The sequence below is a fragment of the Pezoporus flaviventris genome, unplaced genomic scaffold, assembly GCF_033815535.1.
Source record: "Pezoporus flaviventris isolate CSIRO_AGI_PZ_B2104156 unplaced genomic scaffold, CSIRO_AGI_Pfla_v1 ptg000160l, whole genome shotgun sequence".
In the NCBI taxonomy this organism is placed as follows: Eukaryota; Metazoa; Chordata; class Aves; order Psittaciformes; family Psittacidae; genus Pezoporus; species Pezoporus flaviventris.
Window position 1 is genome coordinate 424,151 of NW_026892708.1, and position 12,428 is coordinate 436,578.

Here is a 12,428-nt window from a genome sequence, read left to right on the forward strand (position 1 = left end):
TCAGCACAGTGTGGGTTAGAGGGAGATTAAGGCCACCTATTTCTTACCTCCTTGCTTCCTTGCTGTGGGCTTCATCTCACATCTGGTTTAGGAGAAGTAGCAGCTGAGAGTAGGATTTTCCCCTATTGCCAAGAATTTTAGTATGATTGAATGTAATGACCTTAGGGAGAAGTATGTTTTTTTTCCCCTATTTTCTTGTTGTGGGGCTGCTGTAAGTGATATTTCCTCCCACCCAACTCTTCCCCAACACAACCTGTTAACTGAGAAGGTACCACTGAGGAATGCTGCAGAACTTCATGCTCTGCAAAGCAGAAATAACCAACTGCAACCTGTTAGAGACCTTTAGCAATAAGCTCTTTCTGTAGCAAATAGAGACCTGGATGCATTGCAGGAGGGGGGGGGATCATCTGTTACTTCATGGTACTTTGCACATGGCTGCACCCAAGTTAGTCCTGACGTGGTGTTTTTCATAGCTAAAAATAAAAGAGAAAAGACTCTCAGCATCATTTCTGTTAGTTGGACATAGAAATCATGACTAAGCATACCCACTGTATGGTATACCTAGAATTTTAACTTGTTTTTTTCCCCCTCAGATGTAGGAGTTTGCATTTGGATGCCTGATGTAGAGTGAAACAAAATCTATCTGGAGCACCCAGTGGAACAGGGGTCATTTTCCCTAAGAGACAGACACAGACAAGGAGGGGGAGATGTTTATAACACTTAGTTTCCATTAGAGCTTGCCTTGTCCCTAGCTTGGACACCAGAGGGTCTTGCCTCTCATTGAGAGTTGTTCGTGCTGTTTGCATGATGCAAGATGCCTCAAGGGAGCAGCCAGGACCAGTTATTCCCAATGGGAAGGTGAGCTGGGAGCTGAAAGTGCCCACAAAGCAGAGCACAGTCCCCCTGTGCCTGAGCACAGCAGCAGCTTCCACTGATAGCCCAGGGTAAACTGAGAGTCAGGCTCATGGTTGCTACTGACCAGGAGCAAGCCCAGTTAAAGCACAGCCCTGGAAGTGGGCCCAGTGCCAGGACTGAGCTTAAATAGAGCCTGAGCCTATGGCAGAGGGTGTGTGAGAAGGACCCAGGTGATGCTGGCCATGGCAATTACTGTGGCTGCACTCCCTGATGTCTCAAGGAGAGGGGAACTGGGTTTTCCACCATCCAATGTCCTAAACACAGCAGTAGCTCTGCATTCAGCCTCCTCTGATGTATTCCTGTCCGCAGAGGATGAAAGAATGGAGCCGAAAGGAGCAAAGAGCTCCTTTATTGTGTTAATGAGAATCACCCCTCCTCAGTTATGCAAAATCATGGAATCATGGAATGGTTTGTGTTGGAAGGGAGCTTAAAGCTCCTCCAGCTCCAACCCCAACACCTTCCACTGGAACAGCTTGCTCCAAGCCCCTGTGTCCCACCTGGCCTTGAACACTGCCAGGGATGGGGCAGCCACAGCTTCTCTGGGCACCCTGTGCCAGCACCTCGACACCCTCATAGTGAAGAATTCCTTCCTTACATAAAATCTGGATCCCCCCTGTTTCAGTTTGAACCCACCACCCCTTGTCCTATCCCTACAGTTCCTGATGAAGAGTCCCTTTCCTCCATCCTTGTAGCCCCCTTCAGACACTGGAAGCTGCTCTGAGGTCACCAAGCAGCTTCTCTGCTCCAGGCTGAACAGCCTCAATATTCTCAGCCTGGCTCCATATGGGAGCTGCTCCAGCCCCTGAGCATCCTCGTGGCCTTCTCTGGACTTACTCCAGCAGCTCCATGGCCTTCTTATGTTCCCTACAGAGAAGGACCTGGGGGTGCTGGGCGATGAGAAAATGAATATGAGCCAGCTTCAGTGTGCGTTTGCATCCCACAAACCAAGCGTACTCTGCTCTTGTGAGACCTCACCTGGAGCATTGTGTGCAGTTCTGGTTTCCTGAACATTAAAAGGACATGGAACTGTTGGAACAAGTCCAGAGGAGGCCACGAGGATGATCAGGGACTGGAGCACCTCCTATTTGAAGACAGGATGAGAAAGTTGGGGCTGTTCAGCCTGGAGAAGAGAAGGCTGCGTGGAGACCTCATAGCAGCCTTCCAGTATCTGAAGGGGGCCTATAGGGATGCTGGGGAGGGACTCTTCATTAGGGACTGTAGTGACAGGACAAGGGGTAACGGGTTTAAGCTTAAACAGGGGAGGTTTAGATTGGATCTAAGGAGGAAATTCTTTCCTGTGAGGGTGGTGAGGCACTGGAATGGGTTGCCCAGGGAGGATGTGAATGCTCCATCCCTGGCAGTGTTCAAGGCCAGGTTGGACAGAGCCTTGGGTGATAAGGTTTAGTGTGAGGTGTCCCTGCCCGTGGCAGGGGGGTTGGAACTAGATGATCTTAAGGTCCTTTCCAACCATAAGTATTTTATGGTTCTAGGATTCTATAGACACCAAAACTATCAGAACTGCAGGCAATACCCGAGCTATATTGAATCTTTGTCCTTCCCTCAGATTTTCAAGCTCGCTTGGGATGAACAATTATCAAGCAGGCAATGGAGACAGTGGTCACTGCCTTACCTCAAGGCTGAGACTCCTTTTTGTAGGAACTACTTTCATTTAGTACAATTTAAACACAAAACACCATGGTGCTGTCTCAGGCATGCTATTGAAGAGCTGATACTTATTTGGATGAATTATTGGAGACTCAGTCCATACTTAAAATCACCAGAATCTGTTTGAAGGCAGCCATTTGTTGTGCTGTTTCTTCATACACTGCACTTGTTGTGTGATCTCCTTGTCTCTAATAATGACCAATGGTGAGCAGTAATGACCAATAATGGCCAGTAATGCTCAATTCCATAATCACATATTCCACATATTCCTTCCTTACCTCCACAGTACTGAAGAGCTCCAAATGTGCTTTCAAACCCTGCATAGATGTGGCAGCAGCTTTCGCTCCCACAGCCTCCTCAGAGACCCCTTCACCTCCTTGTTCCTCAGGCTGTAGATGAGGGGGTTGAGGGTTGGGGTGAGGATGGAGTAACACAGCGACACCAGTTTTGCCTGATCCCATGAGGATGCCTCATGAGGCTGGACGTAGGTGAGGATCCCAGGTGCATAGAAGATGGTGATGGCAGCCAAGTGGGAGGCGCAGGTAGAGAAGACCTTCAGCCTTCTTGTGGCCAAAGGGATCTGCAGGACGGTGTGAAGAATGTAGGTGTAGGACACCAGGATCATCAGGAGAGAGACCATGGAGTTAAAAGTAGCACTGGACACCAACACAAACTTGTTTCTGTGGGTGTCTGAGCAGGAGAGCTGCAGGAGGGTGGGCAGCTCACAGAAGAAGTGGTTGATGCTCCTGGCCTGACAGAAGGACAACCTCCCTGCCAGTGTGATGTGCACCAGGGAGGTGAGGAACCCGATGCTGTACACCAGCACCATCATGCCATAGCAACGCGCCCTGGTCATGGTAGTGGTGTAGAGCAGGGGCTTGCACACAGCCGTGTATCGGTCATAAGCCATTACCCCAAGCAGGAAGCTCTCAGAGACAGCCAGAGCCACAAAAATATACATCTGGGCAAAGCAACCCCAAAAGGAGATGTGGCTTCTCCCCAGCAGGAAGGTCTCCAGAGCTTTTGGGATGATAGCAGAGGAAAGGCAAACATCCATGCAAGATAAGTGGATCAGGAAGAAGTACATGGGAATGTGGAGGTGGGGGTCAGTGTTGATCAGCAGGATCATCGTCAGGTTCTCCAGCACCATGAAAACATAGAGGGATAAGAAGACTGTGAAGATGGTGGTTTGTAGCTCTGGGGCATCAGAGAAACCCAAGAGGATGAAGCTGCTTAGAACAGTGAGGTTTCCTGTATCCGTCATTTCAACAAGTTGATGGATTTGGATTGAAATGAAAGGAATCACTGAAATACATAACTGCAAGAGAAATAATGTGGAAGTTTAGTTGGAGTTTAATCCATAAAGTAAATTCAATGGAAAATGGTGTATTTGTAATGGTGTATTTCTGTGTGTAGCCCAAGATCTGAAGTCAAAGAGGTGAAGGAGCTCATTGCACAGCCTGAAATTAAAAGAGAATAATTTTACCATGATTGATACACACATCACATGAAACACTGCAAAACATCATGTCTATCCAAACGTAATACAATAAAATCAAAGAAGTGCATCTCAAAATGTGGAAAACAGAAAAGATTTTGTATTTTCTTCACTGATTTCTGGGAATTTTAAGGTTTTTTTTTCTCTCTTTTTTGTTTTTTTTTTTCAGACTGGATCAGTGCTCTTCTGTAGCTTCATTACTTGTGCTGCATCCTTTTCAACACCACACTTGAAATTTGTTCTAAGTTCTAAGTTTATCTGTTTTTGAAGAACCCCCACCCTGCATAATGTTAAGGGAAAGCAGTGGACTTGGCTCCAGCAGAGCTTTGCTGTGGTTGCAGTGAGCTTCGTATGACCAACCCAAATATCCACCTAAGGGTGTAAAACACAAAATATGCCATATATAAACCTAAATCTTAAGGCTTTAGCTTGGATATTCTCATGCTAAAATATTGCTAAATCAGTTGTAGATGGGGTCAGGAACATTGGTGTTTTTGAAGCAAACCTACTAGGCATACTAGGGCACTTTTATTCACGCCATGGGTTATCATAGAACGGTTTTGGTTGAAGGGAAATTAAAACTCACACAGCTCCACACCCTGCCATGGTGCCCTGGGTTCAGCAGTAGCAGTCATTTTTCTCCTCCTTGGTAGCTGGTGTAGTGCTGTGTTTTGACTTTCAGCTCGGGAACAGAGCTGATAACAAGGATGTTTTGGTTTGGCCAAGGACTTTGTGAGCCTCATGCTCTGCCAGGGAGGAGGGGAAGCCAGGAGGAAGCAGAGACAGGACACGTGACCCAAACTGACCAAAGAGGTATTCCATACCACAGCACGTCATGCCCAGGATGTAACTGGGAGTTAGCCGGAAGGGCTGGGAGACTGCAGAGTTGGAGGAGGTATCGGGCAGAGCTTGGTCGGGCTGGGGGGGGCGAGTTATAGGTCGGCTGGTGCTGAGATGATGTATCCTCTTCCCTTGTTATTTCCTTTATCATTATTATCACTGGTGGTAGCAGTAGTGATTTGTGTTATACCTTAGTTACTAAACTGTTCTTATCTCAACCCGTGGGAGTTGCATTCTTTTTGATTCTCCTCTCCGTCCCTCCGGGAGTAGGGGTAGGGAAAGAAGGGGGGGAAGTGAGTGAACGAGTTACCTGACTGGGTTTAAACCACGACACATGGGAAGGGACCCCTTCCACTAGAGCAGCTTGCTCCAAGCCCCTGTGTCCAACCTGGCCTTGAACACTGCCAGGGATGGGGCAGCCACAGCTTCCCTGGGCACCCTGTGCCAACGCCTCAGCACCCTCACAGGGAAGAACTTCTTCCTTATCTCCAACCTGAATTTCCCTGTTTCAGTTTAAACCCATCACCCTTTGCCCTATCAATGCAGTCCCTGAAGAAGAGTGAAATTCAACATGCCATCAAAGCATGGGAGAGGTAGCATGACCAGGGTCAAACTGGACCCACCACCCATCAAACCCTTTTGTACCTGCTTGGTTAAAGAGGAAGGTGGTGGTGGATGCAGTGCCTGCAGCTCCTCCTGGAGACCATGCGATGGGTTGAAGGAGAGATGCCTGGGAGCAGGATGCTCCAGGCTGGCTGGTGGAGGGGTTTTATCTCACAGGAGGCATTACCTCAGAGGCTTGTGTTGTGCAAACTGTTCTCCCAAAGGACCCTCCTCCATCGGATAATTAGTTTGACTTGATCAGCAAAACAACCTCTCAATTCCTCTCTCCCCAAACTCCTTCTGGCTGCATCAACACCTCCAAGACCAGTTCTCCTGCAGAGACCTACCCAGGAAGGCAGGCCCAGGACAGTTTGCTCTGTCTTTCCCCATCTATCACATACCTCTTCCTTTCAGTGTTTCCCTTTACTTCCACAGAGATCATCTAATATTGCACTGAAGGGAGCTGAAAACAAACACAACAAAGCATCCTCTGTGTGGATGGTTTGAGGTGCTCATGGGGATTATTTTCCAAAAGACAGCTTTATTTCCATGCACTTGACTAGTGATTGTACAACACTTAGGTCAAAAGCATTGGCTCAAAACATGGCTGCTTTGAGGATATAGCAGGATGAAGTCAGATTTCCCAGCCTTCATCTGAAGAATCCTGAGTGCTGGTGTGTCCTGAATGCTTCTCCTATATGAAGAGATATTATAAAACCCTTGGTAAAAAAATTAACTGATAACCTTGTCCCAGACATTTAGAAAACACAAAGGATGGGGCAAACAGGTCGCTTTAAATGTTTTCAATGCAAACCTTGTTTTCTGCTAGAAAGCAACAGACTGACAGTCCAGGAGATGGACTGGAGGAGGGCAGAAAAGGATTTCTGAGTGGTTTTGAATGTCTTTCTTCCACATTGGGTACTGGGCTAAAGCAAAGGCTTATGAAGTGGGAAAATCAGTATAACAGAGAGACAAATAACTCTCAATCAAATTCTGGAAAGAAGAAAAATATATAATTCAAAGATCATTTAAAGGAACAACATGAAGGCAAAAAAGGCCACTAAGAATGCCTGGGTGCACTTGTGCAGGGTGAATAATGCAGCTTGAAGTCCCAGATGCAGACAGCTGGGTACTGCACTTGCTCCATCAGCTTTGTCAGGGGACCCAGCCCAGCAGAACCTTGGCTTTTCAGGGGGGAGGAGGACCCCAAATCCTCCCTCCTAACAGCACTCAGGTTTTTTACAACCCTACTTAAAATCACAGCAGAGCAGAGGCTCAGATATGACTTGTCCCCATTTCCCACAAGGGCTTTGACTTCAAGAGACTGACAGCTTTATTTCTTAGAATTGCAGCCTGGTTTGTGTTGGAAGGGACCTTAAAGCCCTCCAGTTCCAACCCCTGCCACGGGCAGGGACACCTTGCACTAGGGAAGCTTGCTCCAAGCCCCTGTGTCCAACCTGGCCTTGAACACTGCCAGGGATGGGGCAGCCACAGCTTCTCTGGGCACCCTTTGCCAGTGCCTCAGCACCCTCCCAGGGAAGAGCTTTTGCCTAAGAGCTCATCTCAAAATCCCCTCTGTCATTTCACGTCACCAAACCTTGTGGGCTGGAGTTGAAATACCTGGAAATATCAGTTAATATTTCCTTAAAACCAGAAATAACACCAGAAATCATTTGCTAATATAAAACATGAGCTTAGATATCTGCTGGTTTGATGCCAGCAGGGCAAAGCTGCCACCTACCTTCTCCCTTTTGCACTCTGAAGCCTGAAATAAAGTTTATTGTTATGTTTAATAACATTTAAATAATAAAATATATTAAATTCAAGTAATATTTAAGTAAGAATCACTTTGGACAACAACTTTCTTTCCAGTACACAGTCACTGTCAGGTCTCAGGCTGCAGCCAGAGAAAGTCCTGTCCATCCCAGCACAGAATGTAGCCTTGGTTTAAGGAGAAGCGTGTTTTCCAGCTGTCATGCTTCCAAGTATGTTTAGTCCCTTCTTTATGAAGGTGCTATATCCAAGCATACTTGAAGGTGCTATATCCAACCATCCTCATCAAGGTGCAATATCGAACCATCCTTGAAGGTGCAATATCCATCCTGCTGCTTCTCACCAGGGCAGGGTAGTGCTCTCCTTTCAGCTGACTAGGAACCATGAATGGACAAAGAGGAGAAGACTCTACTTTTTGCTATCCTCATGGCAGGGGTGTCAGAGCAGGAGAGGGCTAGCAGTGGTGGTCCATCACAGAAGAAGTGATTGATCGTCTTGGACCAACAGAACGGGAGACGAGATATGGAAACCGTGTGTGTGGTAGAGCTGATCACGCCAGCTAAGAAGGCACCAGCCAACAACCCAGTGCAAAGCCTTTGGGACATGACCATGGAGTAGGAGAAGGGGGTTACAAATGGCCACGTAGCGATCGTAAGCCGTAGCAGCCAGCACGTAGCACTCGTGGGAATTATTTCTCATCTTTTGGGTGCTGCCAGTCCAGTGTGAGTACATGAGGAATAAATAGCTGTTCTCTGTGACCCAGGAGGACCTCTTTGAGAGCAAATGTGGCTTTCCTTAGGGTAGGATGGTGCAGAGCCAGGATTTCTCACCCCACTTTGCTTTAGACACGATGCCTAACTTGGAGACAAAAGATACATTCAGGCTTGATCAAAGATAAATTCTGCCTGGGAGAAATCAGCAGCTCCTAAAATCACAGCTTACAACAGGCAGAATAAATCTTCATTGATTTTTCCTGCCTAACATTAATCATCACTTGACAGAGTTACACCAGAGAGCAAAGCAGGAGTGCGCGTGGCTGGTATCTGACAAGCAGAGCCATGCTTAAGAGTCATCATTATTTGATGACCTTTTGCTGAAGGGGTGAGCTCCCCCTCCAGAGCCAGACTCCTCAGTTCAGATGTCTTGTGAGCAACGCGTGTGGTCTCCTGGTGTTATTAATGGGGATTTAGAGCTGCTTTTCACTGCTCACATAGAGATGCCAGAGGCAAAGCAGCTCCTGAGCCATCACCATGGAGCTGGAAGATGTGACCCAAGTAATGAAAATCAAACTGTTTGGGTCTGGGGCTCAATCCTCCCCCTGAGGCAGCATCCACCTGCCCAGACACACACATCTCCTGCCAGGGGACAATTGACCTGAAGCTCACAATTAACAAAGGCTCACCCTCACTTTTTCTTGCTTGACAAACCAAGTGCTTGGTCTGAAGTGATCCAAGGGCAGATATGAAAGCTGGGATGTTTCTAAGGCTGCAGCTTGTGCTATACACGACAGCTTCCCCCAGCAATCACATCTCCCTGCAGCTTGCGCACACTCACTGGAATGGAGATAAATTAATCTGAAAACCCATACCTTGCCGCCCTCGTTTAGATATTATCCATGCAGGTTGTGGGTCCACACTCAGCTGAAGAGTTGACTGAATATTTATCCCTGTATTCCTGGGGAAAGGACCTCCATTTGTGGCTTTCCTACTCCGATTTGGTAAGATCTTGGTTTTTGGCCAAGCTTTCAACAAGCTGCCCTAGGACTCACCAAGAAGACTGTTGCTAGGGTTATCCAAGATGTAACTCTTGACATTATGGATAGGAGAACATCCAGATGCTGTTATGATCCTACAGCCAAGCAAAACCTTGCAGCATAACCTCCTGGTTAGGTAGCAGTTACCTTGCTCTCATGGAACCATAGAATCCCAGACAGGTTTGTGTTGGAAGAGACCTTAAAGCTCATCCCATTCCAACCCTTCCCGTGGCAGGGACACCTTCCACTGGAGCAGCTTGCTCCAAGTCCCATCGAACCTGACCTTGAACACTGCCAGGGATGGGGCAGCCACAGCTTCTCTGGGCACCCTGTGCCAGCGCCTCAGCACCTTCACAGAGAAGAGCTTCTGCCTAAGAACTCATCTCAATTTCCAGTCTGGTAGTCCAAAGCCATCATAGTGGATGTTATCCTCAAGATCCCAGTACAGGAACAAGGGGAAGGTGCCAGATATATAAAGTCATAACACACTGCTTGGTTACCTGCTCTTTCGAGAGTCTTAAAGCACAAACTGTCTAATGAGTGAAGAAAAGGATCGTTTAAAATAGGAAGCAAAAGAGCCCCATGCTCACAGCACCAGCATCCCTCTGATTCCTCAAGGGGATGGTTTCTGCTGCCCTGAAATAAAGCAGAGGAGGTAAGGTTTGCTACAAGGCCTGTGGACACTGTGGATGCCACAGGACAAAGCAGGGTTTTCATATCAGGGATTTCTTCCTCTTTGCTCTCAGATCCACTTGAAATGGGTTTTAATACTCCCAGCTTCTCCAGGCTCCAGCTAGAAGGGTAATGCTGCTCTGTCTTCTCCCATGCAGCATCTACCCGTCCTTCCAGAGCCTTGTCCTTTGTGGTATTCACAGAGCCAGGGGTAAAACAAGTCAGGGGATTACACATTAACTGGCAGGGAGCTGTCAGACCAGGCAAGGGACAGCCCAAAGGGCTCCCAAGAGCCAGGTCAGGATACACCCAACAGGTTTTAAAATTAATGGCACCGGAAGGTCTTATTTGAACAATACCAGCCCAAAATTGTTGCCTTTAAGAGTTTTACCCAGCCTTCAAAAATCCCCAAAGGTATTTTTTTAGTACATAGCAATATGTAGTGTGTCACATCCGTATTCAAAAACAAGATTACCTCTTGGGAAGCACTCTCAAATGTGTTCAACCCTCAGTGTAGGAGAAATTCAGCTCTCCTTTATATCAGTTTATGCTGCTACTTAGAATGAAAATATAAAAGCACAACTTCCTTTTCATTTTGATGCAGTTGCCTTTACTTTTCAATCAGAAATGCTTCCGTTACTGTGCTCCCAAAGATGAGAGGGGGCTGCAGGGCCTTCCAGGAAAGGACAGAAATCACCTCTTTACTCCCCAAAAGCCCTAGTAGGGAATGACCCTGGTTATTCCTGCCTAGAACTTAATGCTCTGTAACAAAAGGTGGGTTTCCTACCCCATGCAGGTTACCAGGATGGATCCACCAGTAACCCAGGAACTTGGTTACTGTATAGGCATCCTCACCCATTTAATTCAGCATCAGAGAGCACCTAAATAAGCCCAGCTGCTCCCCAGGGATTATTTAGGTGGTGATGGGTGTGATTTACATACATCAACAAGGAATTAAATGCTTCACGTCCATGGGATAAAGGTTGAGACCTTACCTGTTTTGAGATCTGATATGTTTTCGTTTGCTTTCATTATAAAATCTGGGATGGCTTTGTCAGGACTAAAGATGTACAATGGGGATACTTTCTGAGAGGGATCTGTGAATCTAGAGGAAGGATCTAGATGGAGAAAGGAATCATTTAAAACACCAGGAATTAGCACTTCAAATTGTGTATGGATAGCACAGACTATTTAATGAAAAAAAAAAACATTTAAAAGGCAGAGTGAATTTGATATCCTCAACATCAGAAGGACACGGATCAAGTGCGGAGGAGGCCACGAGGATGATCAGGGGATGGAGCAGCTCCTGTATGGAGCCAGGCTGAGAACACTGGGGCTGTTCAGCCTGAAGAAAAGAAGCTGTGTGGAGACCTCAGAGCAGCTTCCAGTGTCTGAAGGGGGCCACAAGGGTGCTGGAGAGGGACTCTTCATCAGGGACTGGAGTGACAGGGCAAGGGGTGATGGGTTCAAATGGAACAGGGGGAGTTCAGGTTACAGATAACAAAGAAGCTCTTCCCTGTGAGGGTGCTGAGGCACTGGCACAGGGTGCCCAGAGAAGCTGTGGCTGCCCCATGCCTGGCAATGTTCAAGGCCAGGTTGGACACAGGGGCTTGGATGACATGGTCTAGTGTGTAGTGTCCCTGACCATGGCAGGGGGTTGGAACCAAGCTCCTTTCCAAACCAAACCACTCTATGATTCTACAATAATCTACATTTCATACAACCTGAAGCCTCAGCCAAAAACTGCATTAGGAAAAGTGGGGTTTAAAGCATCATTTCTAAATGTGAGGGGACTTTGAAGCTGTTAAACCATCTGACATTGCCTTAACAGGGTCAGGAAATAAACCGTCTACATAGGATCAGCCAACTGTAGAGGCAACATGATGGTCTTAGTTTATTTATCTATTATCTCTCAGTTTCCTGTGCAAGAACAAGCCACTTGGCTTATCAAACTTTCCCAGCACGTAAGAAATTAAAGTTTTATCTCAGAGAAAAAGGAGTGGCTATTCCCAGCAACGTCCAATAGATGGTGGTGTTGTATAAGAAATCCTGATACAGGATTTTCTAGCCACTTATTTCAAAACTTCTGCCTTTTGATACCTAGAGGGACTCCTGTGACCATTTTGCACCTCTTGGAGGTGACCACAGAGAGTAATGGTACCAAGAAGGAACAAAAATCACATAGGAAAAGGAATGGATTTTGTTCAGAAGTAGATGAAATGCAGCTTTGAAGGGGAAATGGACATCTAAAGAGCAGGCATATGTGGATACTGTCATGTCCTCCTGGCAACAGTAAGAGTCAGGTTCAGGATGGTAAGTTTAGTAAACAGTAAGAACAAAGAATAAGAGTAAAGAATAAGAATATATATATATAATATATATATAATAAATACATAATAAAAAAAATGTAAAGGTTAAAGAATAAAGTATAAATAAAGAATGAAGTCTAAATGAAGAATAAAGACTTATTTCTTAGTGCTGGCCAGGGTCACATCCCTGTTTGGGTTATTTTCCCCAGGATTAAAGAGTGTTTTTCCCACTGGGGAAGACACAGGTCAAGTGACCACAGGTGGAAAATCTCCATCCAGGACTCAGCCAAGCCTTCTCCTTCCTATCAGCCCATCAGCTCCAAATCCATTCCCAGATGAGCTTGTTAACACAGTTGGATCAGGGACATCTCTCACCTTTGAGTGATGAGCTGCTGAAGAA

At 46.6% G+C, this 12,428-nt stretch overlaps 1 protein-coding gene across 3 annotated transcripts in view; it reads left to right on the forward strand.

Annotated features, from left to right (window-relative positions):
• Window positions 1-12,428, forward strand: part of LOC133283275 (olfactory receptor 14C36-like) — a 538,687-nt gene that overhangs the window by 375,459 nt on the left and 150,800 nt on the right. The window lies entirely within an intron of this gene.